At 39.1% G+C, this 23,565-nt stretch overlaps 1 protein-coding gene across 2 annotated transcripts in view; it reads right to left on the bottom strand.

The window, feature by feature from the left end:
* HAPLN1 (hyaluronan and proteoglycan link protein 1) overlaps positions 1–23,565 on the bottom strand; it is a 66,839-nt gene that overhangs the window by 29,447 nt on the left and 13,827 nt on the right. Inside the window, exon 2 of one of the 2 annotated variants that reach the window (XM_084801952.1) lies at positions 6,223–6,392. The exons of the other annotated variant lie outside the window; for it this stretch is intronic. The gene's annotated coding sequence lies outside the window, so the exon portion shown is untranslated. The remainder of the gene's footprint in view (positions 1–6,222; positions 6,393–23,565) is intronic. 2 annotated transcript variants of the gene reach the window in all.

The following is a 23,565-nucleotide window of genomic DNA, read 5'->3' as shown; positions in this document are numbered from 1 at the left end:
ATCATAAGAATAAACAAATGAGTCTGACTCTGTTGTTAATGACATCTTCTCGGAATAGCCATGTAAGTTAAGTGAACTATCCCAGTTCTTGATGTGAGTAAAATTCAGGAAACTTGAGATACTTTTCTGTAACCAGCTGTTATTAACAGCTCCTGAATTAGCATTTAGACTTCACCAGGAACCTCACACATCGACAGTCTTTTTTAGAAACATATTTGATTTTCTTTGTGAGTCTCTATCTGTACGTGTATTGCATCTCTATGTGTGTGCATGTGCTTGTGTATGAGACAGTGTGGGGAGGTCAGAGGCTAACCTCTAATGTCTTTTATTCTCATTCATCTTAATATAGGAGACAGGGTCACTCACTGAACATGGAGTTCACTGACAGGCTAGGCTGATAGACCCATGAGTTCCTGGGGCCTGCCTCTCTCTGCCTTCCACTGCTTGGATTACAGACATGTGTTGCCTTTCTTGACTACTGACAGAGTTAACTGGGATCTGGACTTAGGTCCTTATGATTCCATGAGAGGTATTTTACAGTAGAGCCATCTTACCCACTTGGATTATCACTAAGCTTTCTAAGCTTTGCAGGTATGTTGCAGCCAGAGCCCAAAAGAGTCCAGATTGAAATGTTCATGCTTATAAAAAATACCATTCAAGTATCTCTGTTGCAAGACATAGTCCCTTGGGTACATGCCGAAGAGTGGTATAGCTGGATTATGTGCTATATATTTTCCTAGCTTTTGAAGAACCTGCATGCCGGTTTCTATAGTGGTCACACTAGTTCATATTCCTATCGGCAGTTAATATACATACCCTTTCCCCTTGCGCAAGCGAGCATTTACTATCATATTTTTTAAAAAGTCTTGGCTATTCTGATTGTGGTAAAAATTAAATCTCAAAGTATCTCTAATTTGCATTTCCTATGTGTTTAAGCATATCGACTGGTTCTTTGAAATCTTATTGTAGCAGTAATGCTCTTCCATGTTTATTGTTCGTCTATTCACAATAGCCAGGGAACTAAAACAGCCTAGATGTCCATCAACTGATGAATGGGAAATAAAGATACGGCACATGTACACAATACGTACGACAACAATCAGTTGGTTAAAAGTGAAGTTATAAAATTTACAAGTAAATAGATGAAACTAGGAACAATTATCTTGAGGTAACCTAGAGGGAAAGACATCACACTTTTCTCGTATGTGCTGAGTCTCTTGCCCTGTGTGTGCTTCATTTAGAATACAGAAGTTAGAAAAGCAGTAAGGGGCCATTGGGGAGGAAGGGATATTTTAAAGGAAGGAATGTAGAATACACATAGATATGAGGGACAAAAGGAATAACGGAACAAAAATAATTAATTGGGGTTGCAGATGGGAAGGTAGGAGAGGGAGGGAATATGGAGAAGGATAGCTAACAGTAAAGGCCTTTTAAAATAGCCATATTTATGGGTGGGGAGAGAGATGGAGAGATAGCTCAGTGGTTAAGAGCATTGACTGCTTTTTTCAGAGCACCTGCGTTCAATTCCCAGCACTTACATGGCAGCTCATGCCTGTCTGTAACTCCAAGATCTGGTACCCTCACACAGACATACAGGCGAAACAATAATGAACATAAAATAAAAAAATAGACTAATGGAATCTTAGTAATGGAGAGGCATGCATAAATATGCAGATATATATATATATATAGGGATAATACTATATATGTAGAAACATGCTTATATATTTAATAGAGTTACCCTATTACTGAGGACAATACCCAAACTTGACACCATATACTAGCAAATAAAAATCTCAAGGCCAGAAATAGTGATTTTGTAGTTGTTGGCGAATAGGTCTCATATATTACCAAACATGGATTATTACCAATGCTCTTGATTAACCCCCATAGCTGATGGTAAGACTCAGTTGCTGAAGCTACCACATAATTGATTATTTGGGGGAGGAGGAATTAAGGAATTAAGCTGGTATACTCCATGGGAGAGAGCCAACCCATGACATTCTGCTATGCTTGAAGACATGAGCCTAGCATGCCCGTGTTCCAAGAGGCTTCATTCAGCAGCTGACGGAAACGGATGCAGAGATCCACAGCCAAACATTGGGACCAATTTGGGGAGTCTTGTGGAAGAGTTGGGGGGAGGTTTGAGGGAGCCAGAGGGATCAAGAACACCACAATAAGATCTATAAAGTAAACTAACCTGGGACAGGGGGCCTCTCAGAGACTGAACCACCAACTAAAAGGCACGCTTAGCCTGGTTCTACACCTCCTACACATACGTGACATATGTGTAGCTTGGTCATCATGTAGATCCCCTAACACGGGAGTAGGGCCTGTCACTGACTCCGTTACTTGCCTTTGTATCCTTTTCCTCTAGCTGGGCTGCCTTGTCTGGCCTCAGTGGGAAGAGGATGTACTTAGTCCTGATGCAACGTGATATACCAAGGTGAGTTGGTACCTAAGAGGGGCCTCCCCTTCTCTGAGGAGAAGAGGTGAAGCAGTGGGGGCAAGGAGGTTGTGAGAGTGGGACAGGAAGAAGAGGAAGGTTCTGGGATCGGGCTGTAAATATTTTAAATAAGTTAATGGGAAAAATAAATTAAGCTGAAATCAACCTAGAAGTTTCATTCCTCCTGGATGGAAGGCCTCACCGATAACAGTAATTGAATAAAACAAATAATTGCATTTTCTGGTGTATAAGATGACTGGGAGTCTTTTTAACTTTTTAACGTTTCCAGTTAAAATATAGAGTTTGGAATATACTTGCCAAATAAGACTACACCTCTTCCAATGCACACCCTGTGCAGCAGACTCAGGCATGGGCCTATTTACAGACCCAACTGTTGTTGTTATTAATTTACCAGTATGGCCTAATAATGTTTATTATCAGGCCTACATTCTTATTACAGCAATATTTTCTAACCAGCTAGCAACTAATCAAGACACAGACACCTGTTATATTTTAAAATCGCCTTAGTTAACCTGGGGCAGATACCCTAAATTACTTCCCATAGTGGGGCAGGTATATGATACCTGCCCCAATCTCTTGCCATTTGGTTCTAATAATTTCTATCAAGGTACCTCTTGTACATAATCCCAAATATTTGCTAATGTTCTTCACCTGGGACAATTCTCCATCCAAGTGGTCTTATAGAAAGAGGGAGGGAGGAGGGAAAGGGAAGATACAAGTAAGTGTATGGCAATTTGGATGTAATCTGAATAATAAAATTTAATTTTAAAAAATTGGTCCTATATGCTGGAAAATATGGTAAATTTGACTGGTTGAAAAAGAAAAAAAAACAAACAAAAACAAAACAACAACAACAACAGCAAAAACACCCTCAAAGCTGAGTAAGTAGGAAGGTAATGGGTGATAGACAATGGATCAGAAAGGAGCCGAGGGAGGTCGAGCATAGTAAAGCCAGAAACTGACAACAACCCAGTTGGGAAACAACTCAACAGTAAAATGGATAATGAAACTGAGGTACATCTGTACAATGGAATACTACTCAGCCATTACAAACAAAGATATGATGAAATTTGCAGGCAAATGGATATAGCAAGAAATGATCATCCTGATGGAGGTAACCAGACCCAGAATGACACTCATGGTATATACTCACTCATAAATGGATATTAGCCATATAATACAGGATAATCATATTACAATCCACAGACCTAGAGAAGCTAAGTTATAAGGAGGGTCCTAGGGAGGATGCTTAATTCTCACTCAGAAAGGGAAATAGAATAGATAATGGAGATGGATAAAGAGAGAGAACAGGATGGGAGCCTATCATATCATAGACATCCTCTGAAAGACTCCACCCAGCAGGGCATTGAAGCAGATGCTGAGACTTAGAGTTAGACTTTGGGCAGTGAGCAGGGAGTCTTATGGAAGAGTTGGAGGATGAAAGGACCTGGAGGGGACAGAGCTCCATCAGAAGACCAACAGAGCCAACTAACCTGAGCCCATAGGGCCTGTGGAGACTTACGTATCAGCCAAGGACCTAGGCCCCCTACTCAAATACAGCCAATAGGCAGCTCAGTCTCCATGTGGACTCTGTTGCCTGCTCTTTGATCACTTCCCTCGGGAGGTGTGGTCATTCCAAACCTTAGAGGAAGAGGATGAAGGCAGTCCTGATGAGACTTGATAGGCTTGGGTCAGTTGTGAGGGGAAGAGGGCTCCCCTTTCTGAGTACTAGGGGAGGGGCGTAGAAGGGAAGAGGGAGGGAAAGTGGGACAGGGTTGAGGAAGGAGATGGCTGAGACCGGGATGTAAAGTGAAATTTAAAAAATTAAATTAAATTAATTATTAATTAAATTAAAAATACATGGTCCAGCAGATGGCTCATGGTGTAAAAGTTCTTATTGACAATCCTGGTGACCTGAGTTCGATTACAGGCCATACATGGTGGAAGGAGAAAACTGACTCCTGCGTGTTGTCACTTGACCACCACTTCACGCACATGTGCCCTCCATGCCACCCTCAATATACATGTGAATAGATGGAATAAAAATAGAAAAATAAGCGGTAAGCGTGTAAATTTACAGTTTCGTTTTGGTGATAATTGAACGCTATTGGGAAGCAGGATACCCTTTCTAAACTAAAGTTTTAAAATACTTTTTTTTATTGCTACTCTACTCTGCTCTGCTCTATTCTATTCTGCTCTTTTCCATTTCTTTCTTTATTTTTTGACACAGGGTTTCTCTGTGTAGTTCTGGCTTTCCCGGAACTTGTTCTGTAGTTCAGGCTGTTCTCTCACTCAAAGAGCCACCTCCTTCTGCCCCCCTGACTGCTAGGATTAAAGGCAAGAGCTTCCACCACTCAGCCCAAAGTAAAATTCTTTCCTTTTTTAATTAAACATTTTCATTTATTCATTTTACATCCCAATCATAGCCCCCTCCCTCATCTCCTCTGGGTCCCACTCTCCCTCCCTCTTCCCCCTATGTCCTGTGTCCCTAGTCCTAAGAGAGGAGAGCCCTCTTCCCTTCCCAACTGACCACAGCCTATCAGGTCGCAAAGTAAATTCTAATCGTCTGATGTGCAAAGATACTCAAGTGGTCAGTTTCAGGAAGTAGAATTGCTTGGAATATAGATAAACACCAAGAGTGAAGCCAAACATAACTTGTACCATCCAAACAATGTTACTTGTACATATGTACAAGGCTGATTATTTGGCACTGGACAGCCAGTTGGCGTCCTCTTTCCTGAGTAGAGCATCTTACCAGCTCCCAGTTTCCTCAGTTGTCTATGGTAGGCCTTGTGGGCTTTTCCCCATGCAGGCTGGCATGTCCATGAAAACCATCATTGCCCAGCTCATGTTTGAACAGCCAGTCATCTTGGGGAGACTTTGTGGAGTGTCTTCTGTTAAATTTGCTACCTACCAGGATTATAAACTCCTGCCAATTTTGGTAAAGAAGATGTAAGTGCACCTTAAGTGCTTAAGTAGAAATTACATAGTTTTTGTGACTTTATCCTATGTTTCCACAATTTGTTTGTGGTATCTTCTCTGATTACAACTTCAGAAATCTCAGTTAATTATGTCAATCAAATACATGTAGTAGAATCCAGGAGCCTCGTGGCTTAAAAGCCTTTATTTTTAGAACATTGGATAATTTCTTGTTTTCTTTTCCCATGTTTTGAAATCAGTTTACCTCCGTGGTTTTTTAATTCAAAAAATTTCCACCTTCTTGTCAATTCTTGTTTGTTTTTATTATTATACAATTTTATTTCTTTGAATGTTCAATTCTTTTTATGCTTGTATTTTTCTATTACTTTTACTCATCCTTTCTGACTTCATGTCTTTTCTTCCCTTCATGTTATATTGCATTTGTTGAACTGCTTCCTAGTTACCATGGATCACAAGATTATTTACTATCCAAGTCAGACCAGACAGTACAAAAAACTTTATGTAACTACAGCTTGTAAGCTGGGGCTGTCCTGGGGAGACAGGAAGATGTAATATGAGCACAATAAAGACAAGGAAAAACATTTTCGTTCTTTGGCAAGATGTGCTAGTTGTAAGACACAGAAAGAGAGAAGGAGCCACTCAACAGCTCATGGTCATGTTTTTATTGTTCTGTTGAAACAGTTAACGTCAATGTCGAAGTCGTACATTAGTCATTTAACTATTATTATCATTTATTTTTAATAAGAATAGAAGAAATGGGAAGGAGAAAATTGTAGATAGATTATTTCTTTCCATCACCCCATTCCTGTTACCACCTCCTTTTCTTCTTTCCCCTGCTCTTCCTCATTGTCCTCCTCCTCTTCCCTGCTTTCCTCCTCCTCTCCTTCCTCCTCCTCCTCTCCTTCCTCCTCCTCTTCCTTCTTCTTTATTGAGACATGAGTTCTAAGCTCTTCTTCCTTACACTGCATTTTCTAGGACTGCCCATCTAAGCAAAAAAAAAAAATTGCAGATTGTTTTAAGGAATGGTATCAATAATGCTTAAGTGGTAATTCAATTCTTCTTTATTTTTGGCTGGCTTGTTGTTAGCCCTCTCTTGGAAAATATTGACAGATTTTTTTTTTTTGCAAGCTCACCAACCTTTATCAAAGTACATTCACTCAAACTTTTCATTGGTCCACCTGAACCTTATTGGTGGGCTAAATGGGCAGATTTCTCAACAGGCCAGATCCTCGAATGACTTTTTGGTAGTATATCTATGACTCTGATAGCATATAAAAGGTACACCTTACTAAAAGCACACGCTGAATATGATAGTCATAGGGATCAAATATGTGGGAACAGAAGTATGAAAATACACTAAGAAGCTAAGGAACCACGTCTGTTGTCTGTGGGCAATTGAAAGTCTTAGACAGTTAAGTGAGTAATTTGATAATACGCATATAACACGATTTCGCTACAAAGGTTATAAACTCTTTTAAAACTTCAGCTTTTTCTAAAATGAGTCTCAGACTTGAACATGATATTAAATGTTGGTTTCCATGCAGTACCTTCAATTAGAGTCTTATTTTTTCATTTGCTCCATGACCTTCAGGTGGGGAGATAAGATTTACAACTACAGTGAAGATAATGTTGTGTATTATTTTGCATCTATTTAACCAATTTTCTGACTATAAAGGGAAAAGAAAGAATAAACTGTTTTTCCAATGTGTTCTGACCTTTTCAACCTAGAGTATTAGTCTGGAATGGTTGACAAAAATCCAATTTTACAATAGGAAGAAAAAAAAAACAAGAAAGTTGGAAAGAAAGTAAAAATGTGTATTCTTAATGGACTCCTAATGTCTGCCTTCATTATCTCACAGGGGTGGATTGCACAGAAACACTGACTCATTGTAGCAATTCATACGTAAGAGATTTGCCTTATGTATTTACATGGACACCCAGAACTAATATACTATGCAGTCTAATAGTATAGAATTGGCTCTAGTGGGACAGTCACAGTTTTGTGAAGAGTAAAAATTATAATAAACAGATAAATGGAGTTAGAAGCTCATAAAAGCCTGAAATGTACTACAGAAGTGACTACAGTTGCTTCCACCTGCTTCTAAGAGCTCTGTCTCTATGCTACTTGCAGACTTCCTCACTAACTCCTTAGATGTTTTCAGCTATTTGAAATTTCTATTTCTTTAAGGAGCACAGAGTCCATGATTAATATAACCAAGCAGGAAGCTAGTCCTTGGAAGAAAAAGTCAGGTACAAACATTAACCACTACATATTGGCAATGATCATGATAGTAAAAGGAAATGTAACTTTTCTCTTCCCCTCTGTTTTTGGAAACTTGCTCTACCATCAATCAACATGCAGAATTGTGGAGCTCAGGGTCAATAGATACATCTACAAAACAATTCTCATACCCATGGCTCAAGGAACACTGAGAAACAGAAGGTAGAAAGAGTAAGAGTCCGAGGACTGGGAAGCTTCCTGCGAGTCCACCTTCCTGTAAGGTCAGAAGCTACACCTACACATAGTCTTACCGACACGACTGCCCAAGCACAAAGTGAGTAAGAGTGATACTACTGAGCACATAACGCCGGCTGGGAACGTTCACAGGCTGGGAATGCCTTCGTCCTAGACCAAGAGCAACCGCCAACCAAGGAGTGTTGAGGAGGAGAAACCATCTGTCCCAGCGGGGTCACACTGATTGTTTATGCAGTACTGATGGCCAGCCCGCGACACATACATACAAGTAACATTATGCAGACTGAGCAGCTGGGTAATTAGGAACTGACACACACACACACACACACACACACACACACACACACACACACATACACGTTAAAGAAAAAAAAACTGGTCATGATTTTGAGAGAGAGCAGCAGCTGTGGCTCATAAGAGGTTTGGAAGAAAAACCAAAGAAAGGAAAAACAACGAAATTGTTTTATAATCTCAAAATTTTTAATATTTTTTTAAATAAGAGAAACAGTCTTTCCTAGGGAAAGTCACACAAACTGCTTATCCAGTTCAGGAGGCCAGCTCTGACAACATATATACACATACAAATGTGTGTGTGTGTGTGTGTGTGTGTGTGTGTGTGTGTGTGTGTGTGCATTTCTAAATTCCTAAATACATACAAACCATGTGTTTTCAGGGTTGACCATAGGTACTGCATAACCAACTACTGTTCCCTTCCCTGGGAAAAACTGTTTAACATAAATTGTGAAATAACACAAATATAAAGAAAATACATACTTATTTTAGCATTATTTTGAGAAAAAGAAATTCCCTAAATAGTAAAAAAAATAAAAAAAAAAATTTATTTACTCTTCCCTCTCTCCCTCCCTCTCCCCGCCCCCCCCCTCTTTCTCTCTGTGGTGTAGAGATGAGTATGTACACACAAATGTCCTCATGTAGCAGTCCACAAACATCTCTGTGAAGCTGGTTCTCTCTTCCTACCTTTACATGGTTCCTAGGGATTAGATGAGGCTCATGTTGCTTTGAGGCCAGTGTACATGGTGAGACACCTCACTAACTAAAGAAGCAAGCATAACCTTTAAATGATGTGCATGCTGCTCACAGATTTCAGTCATATTTGATCTGACAATAAATATCCCAGTAATAGCTGTAATAGTGCATTATATTGAGTAATATATAATTTAACTAAAATATCTTTCTTCATGTATGAAGTCAAATGCATAAATGACATGAAACACTGACTAGGGCGTTGCTGCTAACCTTAAAAAAATCCACAAAAGTAAGCTAAACACAACCTATTCTCCAGTAAAATACTATTGGAATTGATATTAGAAGCATTTAAAAATCATTAGAAGATCCTTTTAGCCAATAATGTAAACATTTATTTGAATTTTAAAGAAACCAAGAGCGTAGATGTTACAAAATAAAAAAAAATCAAGTAAAATAAAGCAACTTACTTTATAAATTACTGTTTTATATTACTTTTCTAAAGGGAAATAAGTATCCCTTTATATTGTAATATAGAAATATGTAAACAATTGAGCTGTTTTAGGAGTCTTTGAAATGTAGATTGTATAACGATGAGTTTAGTGCAAAGCATATGTACATACAAATAAGTGAACATAAATCTCTTAGTTACAAGTTCCACAACTTGAGCCAAAATTGTTACAATTTTAGAAGTAGGATTTACATGGAAAGGAAACATCACTTGTAACATTACTTGAACTAAATTCCATTTGAAAGTGTTTCTAACAGAGCTAAGGAAGCCAGAAGACTGCATTTTATCTACAGTTTTACCATCTCTTTAAATGCTCAAAACCTGAACAGCTGTCACTTAAACATCACAATTATACAGGCTCTGAAAATACAAGTGCAGATCATTTGCTGGAAGCTTCGTTAACATCACAGATGTGACAGAAACACATTGCTTACATCATCGTAATGCACAACTCAACACGAAGCTCGCTATCGCTTTCCACTTAGACCGAGCTGATGTGGATATGAATAGATAATTCGCATCTATGTTAAGCACGGAGCTGATCATGAGGAGCTTGATAGAGACTTAAATTATCTGCCAATCACAGTATTTTTACTCCCTCCAACTAGTAGTTAAAATATAAATGATCAGTGATTTACTCGGGGCTGATTATACTTAGTCCTAAAACACAGAGACTTCCCTCCCTTCTCTTTGTTGTATTCCCACTGTTTTTGCTGCCACATTAGAGACATTTTCCATGCTGGTCTGCTCCTTCTCAGCATCCCACAGTGAAGCATGATTTTTATCAAAATTCACTTCTATGTGCAACATAGCCTGTTCCAGGCTTTGCTGATGTCTACAGGGCACAGGACAATATGCAATTCACCAATTATCTTAGTTAAAAGAGTCCTAGCGACTGCTGAGCTTCTTTTGTGATGCAAAATACCATTGAAAATTTCATCTTAATTATTTTTAAATTTTATGTAGCATTTTTGTATGTGTCTGTGTTGTGTCCGTGTGTGCAAATGTGAATATGAGTGTGCTCAACTGTACAGGTACATACAGAAGCCGGAGTCTGACGCTGGGATGTCTTCATCAATCACTAAACTATCTTAGTGTTGAGATAGGATCCCTCACTGAACCTGGTGCTTGCAGTTTTGGTTAGAATGGCTGGCCCATGAGTCACCAGTATTGCCCCTCTCTGGTCCACAGAGCTGAGAAAGCCACAAAACCCAACCAAACAGAACTAAAACAAAGCAATCCCACATAGACCTGTGATGAAATGTCTGGCTTTTCCTGTGGGTACTGGACATCCATACACATGGTCTCACGTTCAGGCAGCAAACACTTTACATGCTGAGCCAGTTCTTCTGATCCCTGGTTTCTAAATTACAGGTATATTTGGGAGCGTTTCTAACTCTTCAAAGACTTTTTCACAGCTTTCCATGAAATACTGAATTTGGAAGCAAGTGGCTTAGATAAAATGAATTCCCAGGAATGCAAAGTTATTTAAAACTGTCATGTTTACGCAAGCCTAAAAGGCATATGATTTTTTTATTATATGTACATATTAGGCTTGCCATCAACTCAAAGTTAAGTAGCTTTATGATTATGATCTACTACATAAATATATGGCCAATATGTTCTCAAAAAATGTAGGGGGGAAATTTTGTATACCTTAGGGCTCCAATTTTTTCACTATTCTAAAACTACATCAAAAGCCTCACCTTTTCACAGCTCCTCACCTTCACAATGGCCCCCAGTCTCATCATTAAATGTATCAGTACAAAGTGCCCAATTTTGTATTGGCCGTAGTTCCAAGGACTGTGTGGAGAGTCGCATGGCTATGCTCATACTGTAATGCAGGAGAGATGGGGTATCTGGTTGGGTACTGATCACATTAAAAGTAAAGGAGCAGGGAAAAAAAACAAAGAAAATAAAAACAGAACAAGGGACAAGAACAAATTTCAGTCTTCTATAATTTTTATAGAAGATGGTGGTCATTTTGTAATCCCTTCCACAGAAGAAACATGTCCGCATATATGCTAGGTGAACAATGTTTGGTGGTTATGTGCGTAGTGCAGACTTTTAAATACCCTCCCTCTTATAGCCTACTAGCTAACAAGTGTATGTATCTAAAGGATGAAATGTAATTATGAAAATATAGCCTCTGAAAGCAAAGGTATTAACAATAGGTACTAATCTTAAAACAACAACAACACCCTCTGCTTAATTATCATCAATCTGACACAACTAGAGCCACCTGAGAAGAGGTATCTTCAATTGAGGAATTGCCTACATCAGTTGGGTCTATGGCCATGTCTGCAGCAGTGTATTTATTAATACATTCTGGGAGGCTAAGCTCACTGTTGGCAGTAACATCCCCTAGGCTGGTGGGCATGGGTTGCATAAGAGTAGCTGAGCGAGCAAGGAGCAGGCAGTAAGCCGCATCCTTCTACAGTCTGCTTCCGTGTCTGCCTCCTGGTTCCTACGTGAATTCCTACATTGTCTCCTCTTGTTGATGGGCTATAATCTGTAAGCCAAATAGACTCCTCCTTCCCCATATTGACTTTGGTTAGTTTTTTTTAAATCACAGTTATATAAACCAAACCAGGACAGAAAGTCTAGTATAATGCAGCTGTTGGTCATGAGGGTTAGAGGTTGGAAATAGCTACACATTTGAAAATCAATTTTAGTTCACGCACTACTACAGAGACTCAGGGAAAATTGAAGCCATGCATGGAAAATAAAATGCAAAGGGTTGACTCCAGACTAAATTCTCAAAACATGGTTTGTAAGAGCACATGGCTAGTTGTATACTCTTGGAAGGATTTCCACAAAAGATTTTAAAGGTCATATGTAGGAAAATAGAAAGTCTCTCTCTCTCTCTCTCTCTCTCTCTCTCTCTCTCTCTCTCTCTCTCTCTGTGTGTGTGTGTGTGTGTGTGTGTGTGTCTGTCTGTCTGTCTGTCTGTATGTCTGACTGTGTGTTGTTATGGTCTCCTACACTTATTTTCTGTCCATTCTGTACTTTGCAAATTTCTAGTTGTTCAGGTTAACAATAGTCTCATTCTCATGGGGGGACTTACAGTACCCAAGCCAGAAAAGCCCTGATATTCTCTTATTTTTCTAACCCTGCAAACTGGAGATTGTATTAAATTGCACTAAGACCATTAAAGATTGAGCTAAATCAAAATTAGGGCTGAAAAGTGGAGCTAAAGGTGTAAAGGTGAGGGTAGGGAAGGAAAGGAAAGGGCAAGATTCGAAAGGATGTTCTCAATGGCATCTCTTCCCTCCTAAGCCTCATTCCTTCCCTCCTCAGCACCATCCCTTCCCTCCTCAGCACCATCCCATCCATCCTCAACATCATCCCTTCTCTCATCAGTATCCTCACTTCCCTCCTCAGCATCATCCCTTCCCTCCTCAGCACCATCCCTTCCCTCCTTATCACCCTCCCTTCCCTCCTCAGCAGCATCCCTTCCCTTCTCAGCATCATCCCTTCCCTCCTCAGCACCATCCCTTCCCTCCTCAGCACCATCCCATCCATCCTCAACATCATCCCTTCTCTCATCAGTATCCTCACTTCCCTCCTCAGCATCATCCCTTCCCTCCTCAGCAGCATCCCTTCCCTCCTTATCACCCTCCCTTCCCTCCTCAGCAGCATCCCTTCCCTCCTCAGCACCATCCTTCCCTCCTCAGCATCATCCTTTCCCTTCTCAGCCTCATCTCCTCCATCATCAACCTCATCCCTTCCATCATAGATTCATCCCTTCCCTCTCAGCCCCATCCCTTCCCTCCTCAGCATCATCCCTTCCCTCCTTAGCCTCATCTCTTCCATCCTCTACCACATTATCCTGTCCTTGAGCCCTTTTTTATAGCCACTTATTTTTTAAATCAATTTTTTTTACTCTCTGTCTTTAGAAATGTTATAATATATAAAGAGAAGAATTAGCTGTTGCAAGTGGAAAAAGAGTAGATGAGGTAATGAGATGGGTCACCTTTACTGAAGCATTCTTAAGATGTGCAAACTTTCCTGCCAGGTTCAATACCCAGCTACCTTGGTTCACCTGAGACACAAACAGTGAGATTTGCATAATTTAATTCTTTTTTCAGTTGGTAGCAGTCCTGGAAACCATGCAACAAGCAGGATTTTAATGTCATCGGATTTCAAACAGAAAATTCCACCAATGAGCTAATTCAGAGGAAAAAAAAAGCCACCTCCTCCTTCTGCTAGTATGGGCTAAAAGTAAAATATATTAGGTTCAATATAAACATGGGCACATGCCTGTTCCTTGGTCTAAATTCACCCAGACTACTGTTTTGTTGGTAGAGAGCCACTGAAGTTAGGAAAACTCTGTAAAGTCGTCTAAACCACTAAACCAGGAGGTGGAAACATACAGCAGAGCAGGTGAAGATCAAAGTGAGGAGAAACAAAACAAAACAAAACAAAAACCAATCTCAGTTTCAGTGAGTTCAAGACAGGATAAAAATTCCCATCTGGAATGGTGTTTTTATTTGCATTCCTGAGTTTCAAGGGAAGAAATTTATTCTCTAGGATTGCTACTGTTTAAAGGTACAATCGCAAACGCACATAAATTCACAGGTAAAGTTGGCACTGAGTGATAGCCTGATAGGAATGTAAAACAAAAGGAAATAAGCTTGAAAATGCTGAAATATGAACAACAAAAGAACATACAGAGGGAAGGAAAAACCTGAAGGGGGGAAACAGTTTCCCATCTGACCTGCAGGCCTCCACGCTAGTCTAGTCAAAATCCATTTTGAAAAACTGCACGAAGTGCCAAATATTCTCTCCAGATGCACTGGATGGTCTTGGCGCGCACCTGCCACCCAGCTCATAGAGAGCATCATGGCCCTTGGGAACCTCTTGGCCACAATTTGCATTTTCTAGTGGCAGTGTATTAAGGTCTTTTAAAAATAGCTCTCCCAGCAAGAGAACCGCTTTTTATTCAGCACTGTGCATAAGCAGAAGGAACAGCTACTGCCTCACATAGCAGTCGAATCACTTATACAACATCATCGTGAGTTCAAGTGCGTCAAACGCAATCTAAGTTGCAAAATATCCTTCCGCATTATGAAATCCAACCCATAACAGGAAGGACTTTGTTAAATCTCAGAGGATTCTAGGTGACATAGAGTTGTGAATCTGTATCCAGTTTTGGCCCTAGGAAGGAAGTGGCTTAGTCAGAATAATTCCAAATTGTGCTGTCGATCTTTTTTTTTTTTTTCTCTACCACAGATGCCTCCACAAACCTATCATGTTCACCGTGCTTCCTTACATTTAATATTTTTATACATCCTATCTATTAATTTATATTATGTAGGAAAAACAGTAAGAAAGAATGACAATGGTTGATTGGTTCTAACACCAATACTGTTTGGTGTTAGAATACTTGAAATTTCGATAGGTATTTTTATAAAATGTCCCCAATTACTACTTTTCTCCTGGAAGATCAAAAGGCTGTATTTACTGCCGTGGTTTCTCACAGAGGTAGGCTGGACAAGAAATCCCATGTCACAAAGTGGACCAGGAAGGACGAAGTAACTTGGCTTATGTCCACCCTTTGCTTTCTTTCTGAAACAACTCATTCTATTTCTGTCTTTAATATAACTGGACTCTGAGACATTTTATCCATGGAACATCTACACTTACAGACTCTCTGCAAACACCATGGTCAAAAATGTGGACTTTTTTCTAATTCACTCCCACTACAGTCACATTTCTTAGGCCTTGGACTTTGTCCATCTCCAGGGTCTCCCATACTGTCTTTGATGGAAAGGCTTATGGTCACAGTGGCAGGAATATTTTGCCCCAGTGGTCCTGCAGTGACCACAGACTCCCAGCATTCACTCTGGCTGCTTCCTTTGAGGCTCTAGGTACCCAGCTCTCTCCCCAGCAGTGCAGTGCTTGCTGTTCTCTACTTACTTCCCTTCACAAGTTGAATTTTTCAATACCCACAATGGATCTGGCAGAGCCCACTGGCACAATCCCCACTTTAAGAAGGCCTCATTCTCAAGAGAAAAACGAAGTTGCCTCAAAATGCGAACATAATTGCCCAATCAAAATCTTTCCAATAATTAAATGCACATGAAGAGTAAGTGGATGTTGACCTCTTTTGTGGGAATCCACAATTTTGGATAATTTCCTGGGCCTGGATTGCCAAATGGAACTTTGGGTATTTTTTTTTCTCTTTTTGTTTCAGAATGGGTAATTGAGGAAAGCTATTTAAATAAGAGACATTCATATAGAGTGAGGCGCTTATGACACTGAAAACCGACGCAGTAAGGGAAATTGCGAACAAAAATTAAGAGCGTCCTATCATCTTCATTGTCATCTTCTGCTAACTCCTTTAATAAAGCCATAAACAAAGAAAACCAAGCTGAAGGCCATGCAATATTCATCTGCCAAGCAAAGCCCAGTTTGATGCATGCCGAGGAAGCTCGGCAGCACTGCGGGGAACTTAAGCTCAGTGTTTGGTGTTCACACTTAACTACATTTATAAATACAGTCGCTGTATTTGCACAGCTCCAAACACCATTTAGAATGGGCTTGCCTGAGGGATTTGCAAGGTCCGCATCAGTTCCCAGTGTACTTTATGTAAGTCCGTTCACTCCGTCAGCTAACCAATTCCAATGATTAGACCCTCGTTCATGTGGCATTATTTGAAGAGTAGAGGGACGTCCGGAGAGTTAAAGTCAGTGCATTTAACTAAGGGGCAAATGACACAGTCTAAGCATTGTGCACACACAATGAACACACAAGCATACACTCAAACACACATACATGTGCACATACACACATGCATGTACACCCACACACATACATGCAGTCATATTTGTGCACACACACACCACAAGCCTGTCACACAGTCAGTGTGTAATGAAGATCATCACTACAGGCACATGAGCTGTGAAGAGTATTAACATTGCCAACTTGTCCTGTGTTTTCCTGGAATGGAAAGCTGGTTGTGTGGACATTTTTTAGGCCAATAAATCCAGAACAGTTGCAACAGAAATATAACATTTTCATTGTCTAGATAAACAAAATAAAAGGAATATAGGATGTTTTTAGAAAGAAATGGAGAATCTACAATACAGGATGAGTAATACCCACTTTCCTCAAAACACAGAGAAGCCTTTATTTACTTCTTTTCTCTAGATATATTAATTTTATTATATGCACTTTTTAATGGATGGAGAATAAAGTCATGGCCTCCTAAACACTTTAACCTGTACTCTAATGCCTGAGTTTGCATTTATTGCTAACCCTACAACAAGGTTAATAACGAAAGGTCGTGAGTGTGGACACTGATTAGCATATGAACAAAAATCAGGACATTCTGTTAGCTCTTTTGTATTGTGACCTCTGAAGACCAATGTGCTAAGGTTCTATCCCCAGGCTGGGGTACGAGGGATGCTGTGGGCCCTTGGGAAATGAGGCTCAGTGGCAGATTTAATATACATCATTGTTGTCATCACTATCACTATCATCATCATCACCATCATCATCATCATCATGATTGTTTTATTGTTGCTGTGTTGTTTTTCAAGATAATGTTTTTCTATGTAGCCCAGGCTGTACTGGAACTCAGTAGACCAGGCTAACCTCAAACTCAAGAATCTGTCTGTCTCTGTCTCCTGAAATTTGGGATTAAAGGTGTGTGTGTGTGTGACAAATCCAGCTTGCATGTGTGATGTTGTGTGTGAGTGTGAGAGAGGAAAACTTAGAGGAGTGAATTTTGTCTTTCTACGTTTTAAGAGCTACAAATTGAACTCAGGATTTCAGGGTTGGTGGCAAGTGTGTTTATGTGCCAGCCCCGCTCATCAGCCCCTTGTAGAAGATTTTAACTCCTAGTGATTGGCTTCAAAGGGGATTGTGGAACTCTAGCTCACTCTGTCCCTGGTCTCCATCATATGATGTGGATGTGAGCTCTAAGACTTTGCTACACGTCACTTCCATCTGGTGCTCTCTCTGAGGGCTCAAGGTCATGCTGCTGCCTAGTCTCAGACTGGAAATCCTGGAGATTCGGGTAAGTAACTCCTTTCAAATTTTTTAATTGATTGTAGAGTGTAAACAAATGATTTATGAGGATGTTTGGACTAAAATTCTTAAGCCTCAGACAGATAATATAAGCTATTTTGTAACTTAATGTAAGAAATCCTTTATTTCTCCAGTTCTGCTTAATCCAGCCCTGCTTCTTCTCCTGGTAGGTGTCTTCTGATACCTACTCTTTGTCCTCAAACCTGCCAAAGCCTTGCTTACTTGGCTTCACTGCGCTCACAACCAAAGGAAACCTTCACTTTGCTAACAGAAACCTCCCATAGATAAGAAGGAAGGAGGACAGGCCATGAGTTTGGGAAGTTTGTGAAAAATGGACACAGTTCAGGGCTATAATTGTTTTTCAGTGTTACTTTATATGTATGAATGTTTTGTGTGTGTGTGTGTGTGTGTGTGTGTGTGTGTGTGTGTGTGTGTGTTGTCACTGGAAGTCAGAAAAGGGTGTCAGATGCCCTGGACCTAGAGTTACAGATGGTTGCGAGACATTATGTGGGTTCTGGGAACTGATGAGGGTTCTCAGGAAGAGCAGCCTATGCTTCTACACTTCTTCACACCGAGCCTTCTCTGCAGCACCTAAATCATTCTTTGCATAAATTAATTGTGTCGTATATTTGATCGTCATAATGTGAAGCTGATAGCACATTCACACACAGTTCATTAAATAAATTTAGTTAAGCACCAGATACATATACTTCAAGGTCCCCCATTGGGTTTTTATAAGGAATTTTACACTTTTATTTGTTTTGCATATACATAGCTTTGAAATGTTCCCTCTAAAAAGTTAGAGGTAGGGGCTAGAGTGCTGACTAAGCAATTGAGGGGCTTGTGGGTCTTCTGGAGAACCTCAGCTGCCTTCCCTTGACCCCCACTCACATAGGTGGTCTATTATTGTCTAGAACATGAGTTCTGAGGTGACTGACACCCTCTCTTGGTGTCCCTTGGAACCCATACACACATTTTGCATTTACTTACACAAATGAATAAAAACAAATCTTAAAAAACTGAGGTAAGAAATTCTACATAAATAAAATCAATCAACTGATATTCATTCTTAGCTTCAAGATTAAAAACACAACTGTTATTTCACATTTACACTATTAGATGACTTCTTTCTTTGAAGATATTTTTTTTAAAGACCACCCAGAAATTTAACTCGTTAGGGAATCAATCTTCAGATTACTAAGGTCAAAAAGCTTAGAGAGACATGTCTCTGGGTTCAGTACACATTCATACCACTTTGTGTAATATAAGTGAAGACAGTATTAAATTCTCAATATATTCTGGTCTTTTCTTTTTGTCCATATGATGCCATAAAGAGGCAGGGATGTCCAGAATCTCTGATACATGTTTCAGAAGTTTTGTTTAGTAATCAAAGCTTTGAAAATTCCAAAGAGGGGAAAAATGGAGCCACCCAAGGAGATCATAGACTCTGGATTCACAGGTGTAGAAGCAGGAATTTTGTTGTGTGGTGCATTTCTAGGTTAGAGAGAGTAGATGATCCTGAGAGGGGAACATCTAAGCAGTGGGATTTTCATCAGCTGTTTGGTCATAGAATAAACATCTGTCAATAGCAGCACAAAGTCCATATTAAAATGATCGAGAAACATGTTGGATAATAGTGTCAGTAGAAAACTGTGTAATTTCTATTTAGAGTCATTTAATTCTGTGCTCATATGTTTCCCCCCCCAACATATTAAGCTTTAATAATGCAAGTTTTTATTTGTAAATTGTTGTTATACTTTTCAAAAAAAAGGCCTTTACATTTTTGTCTCTTGGCTTATGATATTGTGTATTCCCGATTACTTATTCTTTAGAGGAAAGAAAATGTTATAACAGGTGTTGGTGATGAAGTTGCAAACTATTTATGTAAGAATTTATGAGCTACTTAGATATATTAACACAATTCATTCTTAAACACTGTCCTCAGATATAATCAAGACTGTATTATTAAAATACATTGGTATTTTAATGATCACAACTGTGGTATATACATATGCAATTCATTACAGGAATTATAAAAGTGAACAACAGTAGAACTATGGAGAAAAAAAACCATGCAGAGTCTGCATCTGAGATCAAGACCAGCAAGCAAGATTTATCTTACTGCTTAAAACAGTGTCTAAGAAAAAGGAGAGAGATGCCCCCACAGTGGCTCTTAAGTAACTGGCCATCAGGAAAGGAAAACTACATTCCAATTGACGTGAAATAAATGAGGTGAAGCCTCTTATAGCCAACATGGCTGCCCAAAGAGGGTTACTGTGCAGGAGGAAGGAAAACCATCGCAGAGTTGGACAGTTGGACAGTAGGAGTGGAGTGGATGATCCAGGAATCTGGAGGTCTAGGGATGCCACTGACTACAAAGCAGCAGTAGAGATGAAAGGAATGAAAGAATGGTGACCAGAGAGAAGGGAGATGTTTATAGCTCTGATGGGGACTGAGTAACGATGTATACGAGCCATTTACCACATGTCCTGGGAGCCTTTGCTCCACAGAACCTTCTCCCAGCAGGCACAAAGTCAGCCTCATGATGTCAAGCCCTGGTGCAGTGCTTTAAATAGTTCTTCTTAGGAACAGGGCAACAGTCACTCTACAGCTAAATGTGGCTCTGGTGCCACCTACCATACACTGGGAAAAAACCCCACAAGATCCAACACAACCATATTTTTGAATACTATAAGTAATATTTTCAGGAATAAAGACCCAGTACTAAGCAAGGCAAAAATTCATAATTTATGGCAATCGGTAGAAGGCTTCTATGTGAACAATAGGAAAATGACAAAAGGGAAACTAATCAATGGACTGTTTAAGAAATGATGAGGAAATAGTAGATAAGATCATTAAAAATCATATTATATCTACATTACTAATGTAGACAGTAGAGAAATTATTGAAAATGTTAAAAAGAAACGTATAATAGACACTTACAGAGAACCTAGATAAAATATTTAAGGATGAGAATTACGTTTTCTGAGATGAAAATTTTACTGCGACTAAATTGTAGATTAAGCAACTCACAGTAAAATATTAATGAAGTGGAAATTTGCAACTGAAACTATCTAAAATGAAACCAGAAAGGGACTGAACAATACAAAGAAAAGTAGATAGATAAGTCAACTTTGAGACACCTCAAGTAACTGAATAAATATGCAATCGTTATCTCAAATGAAAAGAGCAAGGAGAAGAAAAATATATTTTTAAAAAATAATGAATAAAAACTCAACACTGAGGAAAAATATAAGCACATATATTCAAGGAGCTTAGGAAATCCCTAACACTGAACATAATATTTAACCAAAGGACATAATAATTGAACTTGTCAAAAAATATCTCTGAGGAGAAAATATGAGGAAAATAATAGGGAAGACGTAATATTTATAAAGGAATAAAGATGAAGGAAGATTTTGTGCCTGAAACAAACAAACAAAAAAAGTAAGATAAAAGTGGAGAGTGATTGTTAATCCAGAGAAAGAAAAGTTTTGCCAAGCTGGAATCCTTCAGCAGGCACATAAGCAACCCATCGGAAGCAAAGACCACATGAAGATGTGGTCAGAGATACAGAACAACCAGTAAGTGGCTGAGACTTCAGTGGATGTTTTAAGATGGTCCTTGTAAGTGGCAAATAGTATTAATGATAACCTCGGCCGACAAAAGTAAGGAGGACCACTGAATATAGTAACCACATGGGTAAAGTCTTTTAACCTTCACGTGAAAATCTTTAAGAAGGTAATTGATGCACACCCCACAAATTGTCAGTGAATCCTGGTGTTTATAATACATTTAAGAGTAAATCTCATGGTGACCTATGCACTGAGGGCAAACCCATTTAACTGTATGATTTTTATACTTTTATATACTTTACATGAAGTAGCATTATATTACTTGAAAGCCAACTGTGCCTTTCATGCTGTAAGTCCAAATGTAACCAGTTGTTACAGTATGAATTGTGATAAAAAAATAATGCAACAAAAGGGAAAAGGACCTTTAAAAATGCTAAGGTTATTTCAAAGGAATACCGAAGCTATCAAGGTGAGTGAGCAAGGAACGCAAAAGTACATAAAGAACGGCAGCACACCGATTGCAAGACCAAACATATCAATACTTATATTAAATGTAAATTGTCCAAAAGTGGCAGTAAAAATGCAGAGATTGACGCATTGAATCTAAAAATAAAGGCCAAGAAATGTTTTCTAAAAGACATTCCATGTAAAATTTAAAGGACACAAATAAATAACTGGTAAACGGATGGAAAAATATATGTCACATTAACAATAATTTTCAGGAAGCTAGAGAGATTACATTTAAATCAAACAGTAGATTTCAGAACAAACTTATGAAAAGTGGGTAATTTAATGATGACAAAAAGGTAAGTAAGCAGGGCTGTATTACAATGCAGATTACTAATATAGAAATTCAGGATAAAGACAGTCACAGCTAGGAAGATAGTAAGCATGGGTTAAAACACTTCATCAACAAATCATAGTGCACACAGACAAAAAACTACTGAGTGTATCAAAAATGTGGGCACTGAATGTCACGTTCCCTAATTAATATGTATAGAGCATTCTAGAAATCATTGATAAGATGCATGGTCTTTTCAATATTTTAGGCTGGGAAAAGAGAGTATTATATGTAAAAGGATTCAAATCACGCAAAATGTGCTTCCTGACCATAGAATTGTGCTTAAGATAAATAAAAAGGTGTACTTAGAATATCTGCAATTTGGAGGATTTTAAGAATCGAATTTTAAATAACTCCAGCATCAAAGAATAGATTTAGAAGGTATTGCAATTGTTTCCAAATGAGGGAATATGAATACACTGCATACAGTGTTGGGGAGATGCCTTAGTGGCTAAGTTACTGTCACATAAGTATGAGGACTTGAATTTAGTTCCCCAGAACTCACATAAAACCATGCTGTGCTAGCATGTGCTAACACGTGCCTACAAGTGGGTGGGGGTATGTGGTGGGCAGTTGTATCCATGGAGCTAAGGGCCTGTCCACTTCACCATGTCTATGGGCTTCAGGTTCAGTGAGAAATCTACCTCAACAAATCAGAAGATGGAGTATGATTGATTACAAGTGTATGTAAATACCACAACATGCACACACATAAGAAAAAAATGAAAAAAACCAGAATATCAGAAATTCTGGGATACAGTGTAGCAGGGCTTAGTGGGGGAAAATGTAGCCTTTGATTAGGAAAGAAGAACAGATTCAAAATAATGGCTTCAACTTTTATGAGACTAGAAAGAGCAATGTATTAAACTTGATGTAAGTAGATAAAGAAAATGGTATGAATAAAAATACCAATGAAATCTGACAACAGTTCTATGAAAGGTCAATCAGGAAACCTCTATCCAGGCTCTTCTCCATGACCTAAGGATACTATTAATAGCACGAATGAATCATGTAATAGTTCCACTAGTACTATCAATAGAAAATGATAAGTGAATACTATTCATATTCTAGATTATAAAAACAAGATGAATTAAGCAAAATGGTCAAATATTATTGAATATACAAAATGCTGAAGTACACAGAAGCATAAGGTTACATGAATTTTACTGTATTGTTAAAGAAATGGGATTTATTTAAAAACACTACAACACAATAAGGCGAAGGGCTTCAGGCCTGCACAGCTTCACCAATGAATGAGAGCTATCATTTCAAGGGGAAACAATTTTGACTTCATGCAAACTCTCCCAGAAAACTAAAGTGGGGAGAAATATTTCTCCATTCATTCTGGGAAGCTAGTGTTACTGTAATGCCAAAGCAAGACAAAAACATAGCAAAGGTCCTTTACAGAGCAGCTATTCTGAATAAATAGGAGAGAGAGAGACAGAGACAGAGACAGAGACAGAGAGACAGAGAGACAGACAGAGAGAGACAGAGACAGAGAGACAGACAGATGACAGAGACAGAGAGACAGAGAGACAGAGACAGAGAGACAAACAGAGAGAGACAGAGACAGAGAGACAGATGGCAGAGACAGAGAGACAGAGACAGAGAGACAAACAGAGAGAGACAGAGACAGAGAGACAAACAGAGAGAGACAGAGACAGAGAGACAGACAGAGAGAGGCAGAGACAGAGAGACAGACAGAGACAGAGAAGACAGAGACAGAGATGACAG

The sequence above is a fragment of the Acomys minous genome, assembly GCF_964271855.1.
Source record: "Acomys minous genome assembly, chromosome: 11".
Classification (NCBI taxonomy): Eukaryota; Metazoa; Chordata; class Mammalia; order Rodentia; family Muridae; genus Acomys; species Acomys minous.
The sequence above is the reverse complement of the archived record's forward strand: the minus strand, read 5'-3'. Positions and strand labels throughout refer to the sequence as shown.